The sequence below is a fragment of the Hemiscyllium ocellatum genome, chromosome 7 (genome assembly GCF_020745735.1).
Source record: "Hemiscyllium ocellatum isolate sHemOce1 chromosome 7, sHemOce1.pat.X.cur, whole genome shotgun sequence".
Classification (NCBI taxonomy): Eukaryota; Metazoa; Chordata; class Chondrichthyes; order Orectolobiformes; family Hemiscylliidae; genus Hemiscyllium; species Hemiscyllium ocellatum.
The window spans coordinates 65,045,132-65,064,265 of NC_083407.1; the positions used below are offsets into that span (position 1 = coordinate 65,045,132).

At 37.5% G+C, this 19,134-nt stretch overlaps 1 protein-coding gene across 1 annotated transcript in view; it reads left to right on the forward strand.

The window, feature by feature from the left end:
• The window catches only part of LOC132817116 (integrin alpha-6-like), a 92,139-nt gene extending 85,173 nt beyond the window's left edge, over window positions 1-6,966 (forward strand). Inside the window, exon 26 of the mRNA XM_060827296.1 lies at window positions 679-6,966. The gene's annotated coding sequence lies outside the window, so the exon portion shown is untranslated. The remainder of the gene's footprint in view (window positions 1-678) is intronic.
• Window positions 6,967-19,134: the final 12,168 nt, after the last annotated feature.

Here is a 19,134-nt window from a genome sequence, read left to right on the forward strand (position 1 = left end):
GCTGCGTGATCAACTCAGTGAAGGGGAGGGCAGGGATTAAATCAAAATAGAGTTGGAGGAGGAAATAAGATACTCCACTCCCTGCGGTGCCCATCTCTACCTGTACACTGGCAGATTTATTATTGGCCCTTTAACTTCATGACTCCACCCACTGGCCTTAATTGAATGGTGAACCTCCATTTTTGCCATTCATTGGCCAGTTCAGTGCATGTCAAAGCCAGGTTTCGGACTCCCATTTGACCTTGACAATACAATTCTGAAACCCACAGGAAAAAAGTCTTGTCTGAAGTATTTATAAAATGAAACCAAATGTTCCAGAGATATTAGTGCAGCAAGATCCTGGAAAAGCAGGGGACTGTAGGATGTCAATTATAATGCTTGAATTACCATCCTGGCTACAATCAGTGAACTGAACACAGACCATCTTACCTTGTTTTGTACTGAAGTTACTTTCTAAATAGTAACTGTTGAAGGTTAAATTGCTGCTAATTGTTTGTGCTATTTGGTTATCTCTCAGCAGGATGACAAGCCCCTGTAAGTGACTGACACAAAATGTTTTATTTCTGGTGGTATCTCAATTGGAATATGTCTGTGGAGGGTTGGAATGCTTCCGGTCAGAGGATACAGTGTTTAAAGCAATTGATTCCTCTAATTCCCATATTTCCCCTTGTTTTATAGTGTGGATTTTTTAAACGCTCCCATTATGATGACAGTGTTCCACGATACCATGCAGTCCGAATCAAAAAAGAAGAACGACAAACCTTTGAGGATGTAAAATTAAACAAGAAATTTGACAAGAAACAATGGATGACAACATGGCAGGAAAATGAAAGCTACTCCTAAGAACCACTTGTCTTTGTATTGTTAAAATGCTGAATTTAGCATGCCATAGTAATATGTGCTATGTTGGTACTGCATTACTGTGCATTGATTTCTCTTCAACTGTCTAAGAATGGTTCTTGATTACAGAGATTTATGTAGTGCAGCCCATACCACAGCGTGGTTGCCATTCTTTAAATACACCCAGAATGCCTTCTGGATTGGTTGGATTTTGAACCACTCATTGTTTGAACAATTTTGGTGGGTAAGATTTGCCTTGTACACCAAGTCTCCAGCAGTATGGGATTGAATTAGTATCTGCTCCAGAATATAGGTGTGAAAAACCTTCTAATTTCATTCAGTAACATTTGGTCCTCGCCATTTTTAATCTTTAATGTGCAATAGTCAACTGTGTAACTGACTATTGATTTTCAATTGATGAATGTGTTTCAGTGTCGCCAGGACCCAGTTTGTGTGATCAGAAATGAGTCAACATTTTGAACTGGGATTGAGTTTTAAACAAAAAAAACTGTACATTTTTGTAAATAGTTATATATTTTAGAATGTCCTGGTATTTATTTTGTCATAAATTGTGTCCTTTCACTAATCATTAGTATGCCACAGATGGCTAAGTTTCCCATCCGGGATGATAAAAATGTTGTGGATGCAACTTGAGTATAGAAATTTAGATTTGAGTGAAAAAAGATGTAATATCTAGAGAAAGTGCTGACCAATTTGTCTTTGCTTAGATTTATACTGGGTTAGTTTTGCCTCCCATATGGTGTTGAAAAGAAATGAAAAAATATCTAATGAGCTTGCTAAGTTTGTTTAAAAATGGCCTGGTGCAGCATTCAGTTGATTCAGTTGTGTGGTCAAATCAAAAAGTAAGTAATTTGTTTCTTCCCAGACCTGAATGTAAGTATTCGACTGTCTATAAAATTAAAGGAAAAATCGCAGACAAAACTTTACCTTTAATTTAATGTACAGAGGGTATATACACTCAAATTATAAGCTTGAGGAAGGACAATTATGAAGCTTTGCTACAGGAGGAAAGAATACTGTAATGAAGCTTACTGTTTGAGAGCATGAATGTAATAAGTAAGTTGCGTAGGAGGAAGAAGAGAGGGTGATATGGGAGTGAAGAGAATAGAGCATTTTCCAAACTAGCTGCAATTATTAACCAAGGCAGTGGGTCTACTGTAATAATCGACTCTTTTGAGTAAGAAAAGCAAATGCGAAAACAGAAGTTTAACACTGGATGGAGGTAGGGGAAGCTAAGAAGAGGATATACCATTGCAATGAAGAACTGTGCAGACTATAAGCTGTCTGTCAGGCTCTAGCAGAAAAAGAAGTCTCACTTTTGTACCAGGGAACTTTTCAGGCACCCATTGTTAGAAGTCACCCAGATTGTTTGTTTCTCTTTCAAGTAACTTATGCTTCATTTCCTACACAGTCGGCTAAAAACTTGGGGTGAATTCTTACTTTTGAGTTTTTTGCTACTTTTAGAATCCACTTTCCCCTTGTACTTTTAACTTCTCCAGAATGATTGTGGATTTGCATGACTGCATAAGTAGCTGCTAGCTTAAAACAGTTGGGTGCCTGCATAGCCAACTGGTGAGCTGTACAAAATACAAAAGAATTGTTACCAATATATGTGACTAACAGGTGGTACTACACTATACTTGGGCATCTCATTTTACTGACACACAGTAAAATGAGATCTCACCCATAGTAGGTGCTAGTCCAGGCACTGGGACTATTACAATCGAATTTTTTATGATGGATGCAAATGGCATGAATATTCTATATGTGCTACTGTTGGAAACCATTTTATATTGGCTAATCTTTTGTGTAGGATTTTGAGGTTTTGGGATTTGACCTGTATCTTCTTTCTTCCTTGTATAACTAAAGTCAGGTGTAGCCTTCATAGTTACTGTTACTTGTGCAGGCATCACTGCTGAGTGTGTCCCTAATGGTGAGCTACAGCTCAAATAAGTCTTTTCTTAGCTTTTACAGAACACCTATCAATGTGTCTTTGTGTGCCAGTAGTGTTTTATGAATTTGTTTTGTAACTGCTGTATTCTTCATGTGCAGATAGGACTGGTTTAGTTTGGGATAATGTTTGGCATGGACTGGTTGGACCGAAGGGTTTGCTTCCATGTTGTGTGACTTTGTTTTGTGTTCATATTTTCTGCAATATTCATGCATATTGTTTTAGTAAGTTTGCAACATGATGCATCCCCCCCCACCACCCCCAACCTCCCCCCCCCCCCCCCCCCCCCTCCAATGTCATATCACTTTCCCTGTCTCATTTTTGCAAAACTAGCAAGTATTCTTGCCCGGGAAATCTAAATCCAAACTGCAGTTGTTCCCAGTACACTGGGGCACCGTTTCATTAAGAATGAACTTTTAAATATTCTACACAACCCTTCCTCATGTCAAATTCACTGAATACATCAAATTCTTAAGTATTCTCTTTCTAATTCATGTCTTCCAATAATTTCCTCGCCAGTTTATTGATTTCATAATTGATGTATTTCTGAAACAGAACAAAATATAGTTTTACAGTTGTAAATAACCTCCTCTTGTAAAAGGTGTGGTAAGACAGAACTGATTAGGTTCACCCTAGGGACTTCTTGAGAAAGGATAAAGTTTTGAAAATTGGTTTTTGGTTCAGAAAGGCAGTAATTATCAGGTACTTTAATTTTTTTTTGCACGTGTCTTATCATTTCATAGGTCTGCCCTGAAATATGTTGCCCCACACGACATTCCTCACAGCAATTATTTACCTTCGTTTCTTGGTAGTGCAAAGCTTAAACATTGCTAAGAAGAGACAAAAAGTTGAAATGTTTTGCAATCATCAGGAACAAAAAGCAAGAAAACCAACTTAGAACAGAAGCATCAATGTCTACAGCACGAGAAGTAGTTACTGTTTGATTTGACTAATCCTGGCATGGAGATGCAGTAACATAGTTAACTGATTAAACTTCAAACCAGGCAAGTCAACTCTGATCAGTCAGGGTGTTGCTATGAAAATGTAGCAGGAATTGGCTGTTTCCTTAGCAAGATATAGAGATGCCTGAAAGGCAATGGTCAGTTTGATCTAGTTTCAACTGATGTCCATATTTTCCAGTATGGATCTGTGGATACTAATTGAGTGGGACGCTGGGTGGTTTCATCCCTCTTCTTAACATTTAGATTCTGAAGTCAACTATAAATGCCTTGATTAAGCACAGACCAGAACTGGACAGAGTATGACTCAATTGGAATTTGGATGTTTTTCCAAAGAACTCTGATGTAATGTTAAATCTTACACATGCATTTTGTAAAAACTAGTCTTGGAATTCATAAAATATAGTGACAGAGCTATCTCCTGTGATAATTGTGAGTATTTTGTTAATTGTTTCTTTAGACGCTTCCTTTAGAAGCTAATCTTCTCACAAAGCTTGAATTATAGATGACACAGTAATGTGTTACTGTACCTCTTAAATGGAACAACATTAAATTTGTTCTGTACATTGTACAAAGTTATAACGGGGCAGTATTGTTTGCCAAGTTTAATATCTGAACTATTCTTTAATGTGGACTGCTACGCTAACACAACATTGTCATTAAGAAATAATCTTAGTAAATGCAGTATCTTTAGGTTAGTCCACAAATCAGACTCAAAGCTTAGCCCAGTCTTGTGACATCACAACAGATGTCACAGGAAGATCGGATGGCCTGTTGGCCTTTTTTCAACTTAAAATAGCATTTTGTAAATTAATTTATTTCATTTTCTGCATTTTTTAAGGACACATTGAATGTTAAAATCTATTCAGCATAGAAATGAGAAGGCTTGCATTCATGGTCTTATTTCATTGTGAAGGGAATTTACATCAACTGAACACTTTTTGATCTGTAATCACTACTGTGCTGCAAAGCCAATTAGCAGGGTCCCATAAACAGTGATCTTGCTTTAATCTTGGATCTAAAAGATAACATCTCTGCTAATAAAATGCTTCCGCTTTGCTGAATGGATTTTATGCTGAGATTCTGGAGAGAGGGCTATGATTTCACAATGTTCTGATTTGGTGACAGGATTGCTACCACTTAGCAAATGCCAGCTCTTTTGAAGTGAATCAGAGGTAAAACTGTTCAACAGTGACCACAGAATTAAAACAACATTAGAGGTTCTGTACAGTTCCAGAAGTATGTAATATGACAGACATCATGTCTCTTAGCCTCTCAGCACAGTGTGATTTACTTTCATTCCAATGTCATTAACATTATTTATATTTCTTAGAAGTTTGCCTATCACTAGAAATGTTAGGATTTTAACAAATAAACAAGTTGTTATGCAAAGAGTGATCAAAGGGAAAATGCAAAAGAAGCACTTGAAATTAGTAGCCAGCTTTGGTTAGAACTGACTTTCATTCTTTCATCTGAGCACATTTCTTGTATTGCATCTCCAATACATTATTTTTTCTTAATTTAAAACCTTTTGTAGATGTTACCCGTTTCAGAAATCTCTTCACAATTTGAATTTTTAAAAATCTAGCAATACGTTAAATGGTTTAAGTGCTTTGAATGAAGACTGAAATGGTCAGTAGGTCAATGAATTGAGATCTAGTTATTAGCCGAAAGTTAATGATATGACAGTTCATCTTGCTTTTGAAGAAAACATAATTTCAGCAGTTTTTCAGTTGAGACATTTGCTCTACCTACAAATAAAGGATTGCTCTATATGTAGGTAATTATAATCTGCTGCAATTACCTGAATTTTCCTTTGCTGTGACCTATGTAGTTAGCAACAAATTTAAGATGGATTCATTCCAGAAGTTCCAATTGAACAAAATACTTCACATGAAGTATTTGCATTTCAAATAATATTTTTCTCTCTCTCTACCTCAACTATACCTAATAGAACAATTTTTAAAAATCTTCTCTATTTTCAAATAATTTTGCTCGATACTGAGGATGTTCCATTCATTGAAATGAATTGATGGAATTTGAGCAACTTGGAAAATTAGCTACACTGTACATTGTCAAATTATAGCCAAAACATAACCCACAGCACCACAACTCGGGGAAAATGGCTTAGTTGTCGACGAGAGATTGAGATCATAAAGCTAATACATCAATTATGATTTTTAAAACATAATTGAATGTTTACCTTCTATCCTGTCAGTGAAAATATGCATTTTTAAATTATGTTCAAATATTTAGTGATTTAAACAAAAATCTTTCAGATTGCATCTTGACTGTGAAGGGGGAAATATAATACGGATAGGGACATTTAAACAAGTTGTTTTTCTTACAGGAACTGTTATGTTTTTGTTGAAAATTAGGGACATTTAACTGTATTGGCAAGTCCATATTAAGGCAATTTTTGTTTAGTTGAAACACCTCCTATTAATTCCCTATGTAGAGCGGTTTGATTCAAAGTTTCTCATTGTGATGTTTTATGTGAAAGAAAAGAGAACTACTGTATTGTGGCATTTGGCAAAACAACTAAATATATTTCTTTATATTCAGGATTGCCTGACATTTGCAAATGTCACAAAAAAGCAGTTGCCAGATAATCTGCTGAGAACTGCTTCTGTTTAGCTGCATGAGAACCTATGGGAAACTTGAAGCTTTTGACAGCACTGTCTTCCATCCTCAGATACTCGGACTCTCTGATGAAATCTATTAGCATTACGTGATATCTTAAATGGCCTTGAGAATAATTTTCAAGCATCATTATGTGTCCACTATACAGAATTTGTTACATGGTTTACTCTAGATAATTAAATTTCAAAATTGAGTTTAATCCAATAAAAACCTGGAAATGTTAACTTTAGCTTTCCGTTATGTGTCTGTTGATGCAAGTATCTCTTCATTTTCCCTGTTCCCTAGAATATATGTGTATGTGTATGTGTCATGTACAGATAGCTTGATGGTAGAATAGGCACTAAAACGCAAGTAATGATTCATGGCATTGCCTTTGAGCATTACACTTGTCAAGTCCATGTAAGAGTTTAAACTTTTCTTTGTTGAATCTAAAGTTGTTTGACAGATTAAACCTGAACTTTCTAAATACAGGTATTTTCTCAAAACTTTATTTTGGGGAAAACTGAAGTTTAAATACTCCTTTTTGCACTTAGACTTCTGGAGTGTTATACTAGTTAGGCAATACCTATATTAATAGAACCTGTAGATTTTCTAAAAATGGTCAATACAATAAAGGTTATTTATCAAGAATACGTCCCTCATTATCAAAAGTTGAAGGTATTTTTGTTCTCTTTTCCAAATGATTCATGAGTAACTGGAAAATCAATGTAAATCCTGGCCGCTATGTGTGTGGTGAACGCTGCCTCAAGTTACTATTCTCCATCTAAGAGAAAGAGAATCTTTTCAGTAGAACAAAAGTAATCTGTTAATATTCAAAATTAGAAACTGTGAAAATGATTAACACTTTTCAATTATTATCAGTATAAACATTTCTGTTGATCAAATACTGGGAATTTGGTGGAATAATAGTATAAGGAGTAGTTTGGTTCATATTCCCCTGCCTGATTTATCCCCACAACTAACCACTCACCCCCAGTTCCCACTGAGCATGGTGTTTAAAATTCCTCTATGTATATTGTTTTGCTTTCTAAACACAACCACTTTGTTTCACTAACATCTGTTTTGATAGTTCAAATTTTATTGAACCTCATCCATGCAGCAAAGTTACTTAATGGTAAGTATACTATCTGCACAAGATTGAAGTATTAATTGTTTGAAGAATCTGACTCTTGGAAGGCTTTTCCATTGATAGTAGGCATTCTTTGGTTCATCAACGATGTCTTACATATAAGTTAGTTTTTTTAAAATGTAGTAAGATATCCTAAAGCTGCATTGTTGATGCATTATAAAACAAAGTTTGATTTCATAGTGCATGAAATAGAGACAGATGAACAAAAACTTGGTCAAAGAGGTGGGTCCTATGGAACATGTTAAAAGGTGGAGAAGTACTGAGAAGAAATTTATACTTAAGAGTTAAGTAGTCAATGGCATGAATTCCATTAAAACCAAGGATGTACAAATACCTAAAATTGGAGTACAGAGATCTTGGAGGGTTCATGACAAGATTGATTTCAGACTCTAATATGAATGCAATGTAAATCTGTAAACACAACCATCTCTATTTACACATTGTTTTTAAAAGAAAACATAGAGGAATAATTGATACTGTTGTATTTTCTTACCTTTGGTTGTTCAGATACTTTCCAGTTCTGATATTTTCTATGAATGGGTCATTATAATTTGCTTCTCAGAAAATATCGCCATTACTGGTTAATTGTAGCACGTTAGGGTGAATAACATGCTTTAAAAAAATGCATTATATAAAAAGTCAAAGATCCTGTCCTGTCTTAATTGTTCCATCTCTTTATCTCAAAACCATCTTGGCTGACTTTCTTATTTGTCTTCAAAAGTAGACAAATCATGATCCTTGCAAGAGGGTCGGTCATCATTAATGGAGATAGAGAGGTCCAGGAAAGGGAGGGAGGTGTCAGAGATGGTCATGATCCTGTCATTTCACCAATAAAACATGGTACAACTACAATTGTATAATGAAAACAATCAAACCCTAAAACAACCAACGAATGATCTGCTTTCAGGAGGTAATGATTGTTGGACTTCAGTCTGACAGGTCATCTGGTCCTAATGGACTCATATTAAGATCTTGGAAGAAGTGGCTAATGAGATTATTGGTGCATTGATTTTAATTTTCTAAAATGACCTAATCCATAGACAATTTCATTAGATTGCAAAATAGAAAATGTAACTCCATTATTCAAAAGGAGAAGGCAAGCAAGAAATTATAACCAGTTGGTGTAATATTTATCAGAGAGAAAATGTTAGTGCCTATTTATAAAGGAAAGGTTTGGGGAACCAAAATCCTAGTTTTGTAAAAAGGAAATTGTTTAACTAAATTATTGGAATTTGTTAAAGGAAGTAACATGCTATGGATAAAGGAGAAACAGTACTGAAACAGAAAATGTACTGTATTTAGATTTACACAAGATGCTGTCTCAAAAATTGTGGAAAATAAAAATTCATGGTATACAGGGTGACATTGTGATATGAGTAGAAGATTGTTTCCAGGTAGCAAGCCAAGGTGTAGATATTAAATGGATCATGTTCTGGTTGGCAAGATGTATTGTTGTGTGACTGGGGTCGATACTGAGGCTTGAATTTACAGAGATTACTTGAATATAGGAAACAAAGATATGGTTGTTAAATCTCTGACACAAGGATAGGAAGGAATGTAAGTTTTCAAGAGGTTAAAAAGGGATATAATCCATTAAGTGTGGAAGCAAAACTGTGGCAAATGGAGTACAATATGGAAAAAGGTAGGATTGTCCATTTTAACGTCAACATTTTCTCTAGGGTAGGGTGCCTCTATCATTGTTACCTTCTATCTCTCAGATGGTTGCAGACTGACTTGGGATTGAGTGATACCTTTTAAATCCTGCAAACTGATAAAACGATGGCTTGTTATACATCCTTCCCTTCCCTTTTCCACACAATATCAAATACATGTGCCTTGTATACTATTAAAATGCTAATTAGCCATTCTCTAGACCCTAATAGAATTCCATCTTCCAATTAGATGGGCAGTTCAAAATATAACCATTTACAAAATCTGACAATCCTAACACCTCACTCTAAGACCTGTGGGTAATGGCAAGAGCATCTGTGCTAACTGTAGTTAGACAGGTAGTCTCCAGCGTGAACATTTTTCACCTCCTCAGCATTAAATAACCAAGCTACCCGTGTTTGTTGTTGGACGTGATTTAAACCAGACCACAGTCCTCTCATTTCTCCATTTTTACATTGTTTATGATCTCTTTAATCTATAGTCTTTTAAATTCTATGTATGAAGTTGTACAATTGCAGCAAATCATCAGGCATCCTTTATAAGCATGTTCTAAACCTGTGACTTCTACCACATCAAAGGACAAGGGCAGTAGGCACATGGAAATGACACTATCTAAATGTGGTCTTCCATGCCTGATACCACCCAGATTTGGAGAGATAATGCTGTTCCATCATTGTAACTGGGTTAAGAAACATTTAACATAAATGCTGTAATGGGGAACTTTTTACTTTTTCTGGTTAGATGAACAAATGGCTTCATTCATAATTATCTTATGATCTGGATTGATTTCTTTGGCGTGATGTTAGTATTCATTATCAGCAATGGAATTTGTTTCTCGTCAGTTACCAATTAGTTGGAGTAATTTGAACAATTCACCTCAATACAACATTCATTTGCCTCCAAATAGAAATGACAAAGTTAAATTGGGCTAATATCAAGTTTTTTGATATTCATATAACTATATTCCTGTAATCAACTTCAGAGGAGAAAATTGGAGGCAACATCCTGTGAAGAAATTAACTTCATTTCCAATATTTCTAACTTTTGACTGACCACTTAGTGAGATCATTGAAATGGGTCTGGAACTGGCCATTTCTGTAATTTATCTTGGTCCAATGAAGTTTATTTTGTGTTTTTACCTTATTCTGCTTCTTCAGGAGGAATACAATTTAAAAGCTATTTCTGAGCTAGTGCCGTGAGAAATGTGGTCTCAAACTTTGTAGACACTGCTTTGTGAAAATGTAATAACAAACTCTGGTTTCTCTTCAGATCGTATAAATCTTTCGCCTCTTACTAAAGATATAGATGAACCAAGCTTGGAATGTGAAATCCCATGACTGTGCATTGTGATAACATAGTGGTTTCATTGTGTTAAAATCCTTTATGGTTGCAGAGTTGAATTTCATAGCAAACAGACTGTTCTCCATTCTGGCTGCCGATTCTGCATATGCACTTTTGGCACCAATTTAATGAACATTGCCGGCATACTTCTGGAATGCAAAATTAGCGAAAAATCCTGGCACAATCCTGGAGCAGCTTTTAGTCAGACTGAACCTGGAGAAACAGAGGAATGAAAACTAGCCCACTCTCCAGATGGAATCTTTGTGACTAATATGGAGCAAACTTGCATCACATCAAAAGCAAGTGCTTCTCACCACCCACCTTCCCTCTTAATTTCTGTATAAATCTAATAACAGGATCAAATTTCCCTCATCTATCAGATTCTCTGATGACAGAAGTAAATTCATGTTTTAAATAGATTACTGGCTGCTACAACTAGTTCTTATCTCTGGTACTGACAGCTTAGGAGTGATGTCACAGAATAAGTGAAAAAAAATCACACGCCACCAGGTTATAGTCCAACAGGTTTATTTAGAAGCACTAGTTTTCAAGGCGCTGCTCCTTGGTTGTGCAGCAGGATCAGAAGACACAGAATTTATAGTAAAAGGGTTACAGCGTCACAGAGTTGTGATGATAACCAAATTACGTCTTGCATCTTTTAGGATGGGGTATGCTGGTTTGGGCTCTTTAATATGTAAATTCGAGAACTCCTTTTAAGTTACATTTTCAAGGTGGCTTCAGTTTATCTAAAAATAAGTGTTGTCTGAGCTAAGAATGTGTTAAAGGTGTGAACTTAAAGTCTGTCCCAATGTTCAGCCAGTTTAATTTGTAAAGTGGGACTTACAGAATATTACATGGATTTATGTAGGTTTTGAGCAAAACAAAATGTAAAACTCCAAATAAACCTGTTGGACTATAACCTGGTGGCGTGTGATTTTTCACATTCTGTGACATCACTCCTAAGCTGTCAGTGCCAGACAGAGATAAGAACTAGTTGTAGCAGCCAGTAATCTATTTAAAACATGAATTTACTTCTGTAAACAGCTCATGTATGAGAGAGGGTCTGCGTGAGTATGTACGTAGGAGTGTGTGACCTTTGGGTGACCATCCTCTAAGACAGACTTTAGGACAAGCAACAATGCAAAGTGGGCGAGCAGAGGCTGATTGCCAAGTTTGATACCCATGGGGTTGGCCTCAACTGGGAACTTGGGTTCATGTCACACTGCTGTACTATACACACTTATGTGCGCGCGCACGCACACACATCCCTACATACTCATGCAGACCGTTTCTCATACACAAGCTCTCTACCACACGTACACACATGCACTCCCCGTACATTTACCCATGCATGCACCCTCTCACAGGCTTATACCCCATCACACGCATGTTCTTTCACATGCACTCATAGCCACAAGCACACACTCGCACACATCCACTCTGTCCTGCACGCGCACACATATAAACATTTGGGGTGGATCTGTACTTGCAGAATTACATTTTACTTTGCTCAAAACCTGCATCCATGTAATATTCTGTAAGTCCTACTTTACAAATAAAACTGCCGCAACATCGGGATAGACTTTAAGTTTACACCTTTTAACACATTTTCTTAGCTAAGACAACACTTGTTAGATAAACTGAAGCCACCTTGAAAATGTAACTTAAAGGAATTCTCGAATTTACATATTAAAGAGCCCAAACCAGCATACCCCATCCTAAAAGATGCAAGACGTAATCTAGGTTTGGTTAATATATCATCACAACTCTGTGACGCTGTAACCCTTTTACTATAAATTCTGTGTCTTCTGATCCTGCTTCACAGCCACCTGATGAAGAAGCAGCGCTCTGAAAGCTAGTGCTTCCAAATAAACCTATTGGACCATAACCGGGTGTTGTGTGAATTTTAACTTTGTCCACGTCAGTCCAACACCAGCTCCTCTAAATCATCTCAGAATAAGTGGAAAAGTGTTTGGCTCAGTGATAGTATCTACAAGACTCTGAGTTAAACACAAACATTTCTAACTCGATCTGAAAGATTCCCACACCAGATTTAATGTTCAGGAGAGGTTTAAACTGAAACCCTGGACTGAATTTTCTCAGAGTTTGGCTAAGCGTCAAGTTTGCTGAGTTTCATGGAGGGTTTCTCTTCTTTAGCCCTAGTGCGTGTTCTCATGTCTTCTCTGAAAGTCACTTTGTTACTTATGCACCACGTATCTATGGCACTCTGCTTGGCCTATCATCCCAATTGCCAGAGACCGAGCCCTGCCAAGTCTTCCAACACCATTTTTAAAAGTGCCATTGTCCATCAGGCAGGGGTTGCCTTTCACAGTGCAGGCTTTTGCAGAAGAACAAACATAAAAGCCTCTCAGGACACATGGATCCCTCAGTGGAAACTTCATTCACTCCAATACAAGTGCACATGCATTACTGTTTTGCTATTTAGGGACTAAGCTGCACAGGTTACCTGTACTTAGCGCCATCCCATATCAAAACCCTATCTAAGGGAGTACTATTCTTTTCCAAGTGCCCAGTGTATTCAACAGCTCAGGCATTCAAACCAATGTGATGTGATGTGCCACTATCAAAGCCAAGCTGGGTGAGACTTTTGAAAAAGATCCCCATGTTAAATATTCCGTCCTTGACTTACTGTCCTGAATGTTATCTTCCTTGGAAAACGGGTATATTCATCAATACTGCTTTTGAGTGTGCTGTGACATGTTTCCTTCATTACTACAGTGATGTACTGCTGAATGCAAAGCCCTGTAGTAAAAGTGCTGCTGTGGTGAGAAATGCCAAACTCTGGTTCAGCCATCGCTATCCCACGTGACCTAGATCTGTTTTTCAAATGATTAGACAGTGACTTGACTAATGGCAATTATTATATTCTGGAAGAACCAATTCTTCTCTGTTTTTCTAAAAGCAATACATGTCACAAGATATTGTAAGATTTGGGGCGGATGTTAATTCTAGATCGAAGTCAATTTCAATAATAGACTGAGTGTCAAAGATAGTCCTGAAAGTTACAAGACTCATTCTAGGTACAAATATGAGAAATGTTATAAAGCATGTGAGAATATAAGTCAGAAGAATTAATCTTTAATGAAAGCAGTAGTTTTCAGCCTATCCACTTTGCAAAACCAGCTTGAGCCGCTGATTGACTTGGCACAGATCTTTTTCTGAAAATGTGTTGCTGGAAAAGCGCAGCAGGTCAGGCAGTATCCAAGGAGCAGGAGAATCAACATTTCAGGCATGAGTCCTTCTTTCTGTTGACTGATGTTTTGCTGTTTCCAGTCTTCTTTCTTGTGCCTGAACCAGAAGAATGCTCACCATTGCCCTCTACATATGATCAGAGACAGGGTGAGCTCCAATTGCCTTGCCAATCTTGGATGGACCAGTGTCTGCCCAGTTCCTGATTGGTTTATTTAAAGGTAATAGTCATTTTCCTACTGTGTTCCAAATTTATTGTTTGACATTCCATTCATTTTGTTAGGTCAGTCTTTTGTAACAGCACATCCCCCCAGGCTTAGTAACTCCATAGATAAAGTTGTACCTGTAAGGCTATATGCATCTGTTTCGCACTATGTAGTGTTACCTCCTAGCGAATAACTATCATCACAAATGTCCTAGTTGTTGCATTGTCAAAATCTAACATCCTTTAGCTATACAAAGCATGTGTGACTCCACAATAATGCTGATTACTACAACATACTAAAGCTCAAAATAGCCATTCAAAACCAATCTACATAATTTTGTTACATACTTTAAATTACAAACTAAATTAATTTAAATATTGCTAGGTCCTAAGTGAAAGCTACTTTGTCTCAAAGCATTTTCACATTTGGGGTCTAAATTTACATTAGCTTAAAAATAAGAATAATCATAAAATTGTAAAGCCTTACTTTTGACCTGGGTGATATGCCTTTGTTTCTTGCAGAAACTGTTTATACTAACAATAGTTCAAACAGATTTAACGTCTCACTTGCTACCAGATAATATGATTCTTTAGTAATGGGATGGGGCATTAGTTGCCCATTTCTAATTGCCCTTGAGAAGTTAATGAAGCCCTGTAAGCTTGCTTTGCCATTTGATAAGATCTTGAATAACCGCAACTGCATCTCTCAGTCCTATGCCCCTATCTCTTACCTCTGTTTTCCTAGCCATGACATTGTGTTATTTGATTCTTTACACCGTTCTTGCAGATAAAACCCCTCCGGTTTTATGTGACAAGTAACAATCACACCCAACAAACAGGACAGAATAATCAGATCAAACAAAAGAGAATCTCCCCTTGATATTTCATATCCCTTGATGAAATCACTATCGCAGAATTCCCATTATCAACATCCACAAGACACATTGCAGCAGCTCACGAAGCTTCTTTCAGCTGTACCTTCCAAACTTAAGATCTCTATCACCCGCAAGTTCCCTTCCAATTCGCACACCGTATTACCTTGCAATTATATTGCTGCTGCTTCACTATCATAAGGTAAAACACCTGGAACTTAACACTCCTATTAAACATAGGACTTAGGAGCAGGATGAAGGGTTCTGGCCCGAAACGTTGAATTTCCTGTTCCTTGGATGCTGCCTAATCTGCTGTGCTTTAACCAGCAACACATTTTCAGCTCTGATCTCCAGCATCTGCAGACCTCACTTTTTACTTAGGAGCAGGAGTAGGCAATTTAATCTTACGAGTCTGCTCCACTGTTAAATAAAATCATACCTGATTTTGCTGTGGTCCAATGTGGTGTGCTAATACTTCATGGATTATAGCAGTTCAAAGTGACACCTTCTCATGTAAAATTTGGGGTAGATAGCGAATTCCTACCTAGCCAGCATGCTTACATCCTGTGAAAAGATAATTAAAAAATCAGTTTAATGAATTTCCCATAGAGAAAATAGCAAGTTCAGAACTGCCATAATCTTGATTAATAATCACCTGTATATGCACTCATAACATTTTACACACAACATTTCCTCCATTATATTTATGCTAGATCTTTCCAAGTAAACTTGGCACATTGTAGTGATTCCCTCCAGCTCTCATTGATGCTGCAACATCCCAGTTTTTAATCCCTGACCAAGTAGAATCACACTTATTTTCTTAGCCACTGCGACTGTGCTTTCCAAATTCTGCAGGATTTGTTACTTCAAAGAAAAATTATTATATAAAAATTAGTATTAGAAACAAAGTCTTTAAAACAGCACCTAAATTATAACCACATCCACTTGACAAATTACCTCCTATTCCATAAACAAACACAGCAGAAGTCTACAAATCTCAGATCTGGGGCAGAAATATCTTTTGAATCTGGATTTGGCTCTGAGATGACTACTTATGGAGCATGTGCCCTAAGCAGGTGACCAGAAGACAGCCTGGAATCAGGTCTCAGCATGACCTTGATAAATATTGTCCAGAGATACATGAACTCAAACAGAAACGGCAGTAACTGTGCAGATTCACTGCAGTGTCAGTTAACAGTGTAGGTTTCTTTCTCTCCCTCACTGACCATGTGTGGTCACTGTCTTTTGTCTGTCTTTCTCCCTTTTAAAAGTGCAATTGTTCTGACTTCTTTTCCCCAAAGTTCCAAAGCAAAGCAACAGGCATATAAAGCAATAATTGCTGCTCCTAGAATTCGAAGAAATCATCTCCAACACCTAAATTATCTCAAAAAAGGAGCAGCTCTTCCAGCCACAATTTTTTCTCATCCTCCATCTTGGATTACCCAGAATCCGTCTGCAGGTGTAACAGATAATTAAGAAGGCAAACGGAAGATTGTTCTTAATTGCTAAAGAGATTGAGTTTAAAAGCAGGGAGGTTATATTGCAGCTGTGTAGGATGCTGGTCAGGCCATACTTGGAGTACTGTGTGCAGTTTTGGTCTCCTTACTTGAGAAAGGATGTACTGGCAGTAGATGGGGTGCAAAGGAGGTTCACTAGGTTGATTCTGGAGTTGAAGGGGGCTGGTTTATGAGGAGAGACTGAATAGACTGGGATTATATTCATTAGAATTTAGAAGAATGAGGGGACATCTTATAGAAACATATACAATTATGAAGGGAATAGATAGAAGTAGAGAGGATGTTTCCACTGGCAGATGAAACTCAGACAAGAGGGTATAGCCTAAAAATTAGGGGGAGCAGATTTAGGACTGAATTGAGAAGGAACTTCTTCATCCAGTGGGTTGTGAATCTGTGGAATTCCCTGCCCAGTGAAGTAATTCAGGCTTCCTCTGTAAATGTTTTTTTAAACTAAGATCGATAATTTTCTGAACAGTCAGGGACTAAGGAATACGGCGAGGGGGCAGGTAAGTAGGGCTGAGGCCACAGGAGGATCAGCCATGATCTTATTGAATGGTGGAGCAGGCTCAAAGGGCAGGGTGGCCCATTCCTGCTCCTGGTTCTTATGTTTGGAAAATGCTGTGTAAGGATCTTTGGTGAATTTCTGCAGTGCGTCTTGCAGAAAATACATGCTGCTGCTGGTGGAGGGAATGGATGCTTGTGGATGTAATGCCAACCAAGGGAGCTGCTTTGTATTGCCTGTATTTAACATAAAACAATACAGCACAGGAGTGGGCCCTTCAGCCCACTGTATTCATGTCAACCATGATGCTATTCTAGGTAACATCCTTCCAAGCAACATTCTGGTAAACCTCTTATGCACCTTCTCCAAAGCCTCCACATCCTTCCTGTAGTCTTGCCCGAGCTGCATGGTGTACTTCAGGTATGGCCTGACCAAAGACATATACAATTGCAGCATGCTTGCCAACTTTTATACTCAATGCCCAAACTGACAAAGGCAAGCGTACTATATGCTGCTTTTTCCATCTATCCACTTATGTTGCCACTTTTAGGGAGCTATGAGCTTGCACCCAAGGTCCCTTTGTATATCAATGCTCCTAAGGGTCCTGCCATTTACTGTATACTGTACTATCCTCTTGCATTTGACTTCCTAAAATGCATCACCTCATATTTGTCTGGATTAAAATCTAGATGCTATTTCTCTGCCCGATTTTCCAACTGATCTATATCCTGCTGCATCCTTTGACAACCTTCCTCATTAAACACAACTTCATCAATTTTTATGTCACCTGCAAGCTTACTAATCAGGCCACTGATATTTTCATCCAAATTATTTATATATGTATATTACAAACAACAGGGATCCCAGCACTGATCTTAGTAGAACACCACTGATCACAGGCCTCCAGTCAGAAAAACATCCTTCCACAATTGCACTCTCTTCTATAACCAAGCCAATTTTGTATCTAACTTGCCAACTCTCCATGGATTTCATCCAATTTGATCTTCTGTACCAGACTACCATGAGAGACCTTGTCAAATGCTTTAGTAAGTCCATATACATTCCATCAACTGCCTTGCCCTCATCAATCATCTTAGTTACTTCCTCAAAAAACTCAATCAGATTTGTGAGAAAAAAACCTCCCCTGCATAAAGCCATGCTGACTATCCCTAATGACTTCATTCTTCTCCAAATGCAAGTATACCCTGTCCCTAAGAGTCTTCTCCAATAATTTCCGTACTGCTGATGTAAGGCTTACCAGCCTGTAATTTCCTTTGCTTAAACAAAGAAACAATATTGGCTAATCTCCAATCTTCTGGGACCCTGCCTGTGCGTAAAGAGGATACAAAGATCTCTAGCAAAGCCTCAGCAATCTCCTACCTTGCCTCCTTCAGTATCCTGGGATTGTTCCAATCTGACCCTTGGGACCTATCTTCCCTAATATTTTTCAAGACACTCAACACCACCTCCTCCTTAATATCATCTTGCCTTGGAGTATCAAAAAATATCTCTCTAAATTTAACATTATCCACACCTTTCTCCTTGGTGAAATGAATTCAACAGCCTGATACCAGCCCTCAACAATTGACTAAAATCCAACAATTATAATCAGTTGCAATATTTCTCTGGTTTTCTAACAAAGTATTGTGTCAGAGTTATAGAAATCAGTACCATAATAAATTAATTTAAAAAGCTTTAATACTGTCATACACCCCATAAAAAGTTTATTTGAGGTCTAAAGTCCTCATTTTACCAAATTAATCAGCTCTCAATCAACAGGATACTAGAGGGGAAAGTAACCATGGTTGCATAGGTAGCAATATTTAGTACATTGTCCAATACTTAAGAACATTCAGAAAGAAAAACAGAAATTGTTGGAAGATCTCAACAGGTCTGATGGAGAAAAATCAGAGTTAACATTTTCTTCAGAACTGAGCGGTTGAGAAGGAGAGCCCTTCATGATAAACTCAGCTGGTGGCATCATACTGCTTTGCAAACCAATCCCCTTTAACATGACCCTTAGCCCCAGACTACTAAAGATGTAGATTGTCTAAGTGATATGTAACACACCACCACCGCTAAGTGGCATGAAAGCACTATGTCACAAAGTAATTACACGACTTAAGCCACTGGATGGCAGTATGCAGCAACACAGTCCTGTGGTTTCTGTGTATTCACACTTGGAATCAGGTAACAACCAAACGTAGCACTGAAGGAACTCGTATGTCATACTGAATTTCTTTGAACAAATAGGAAACAAGACAAGATAAAGT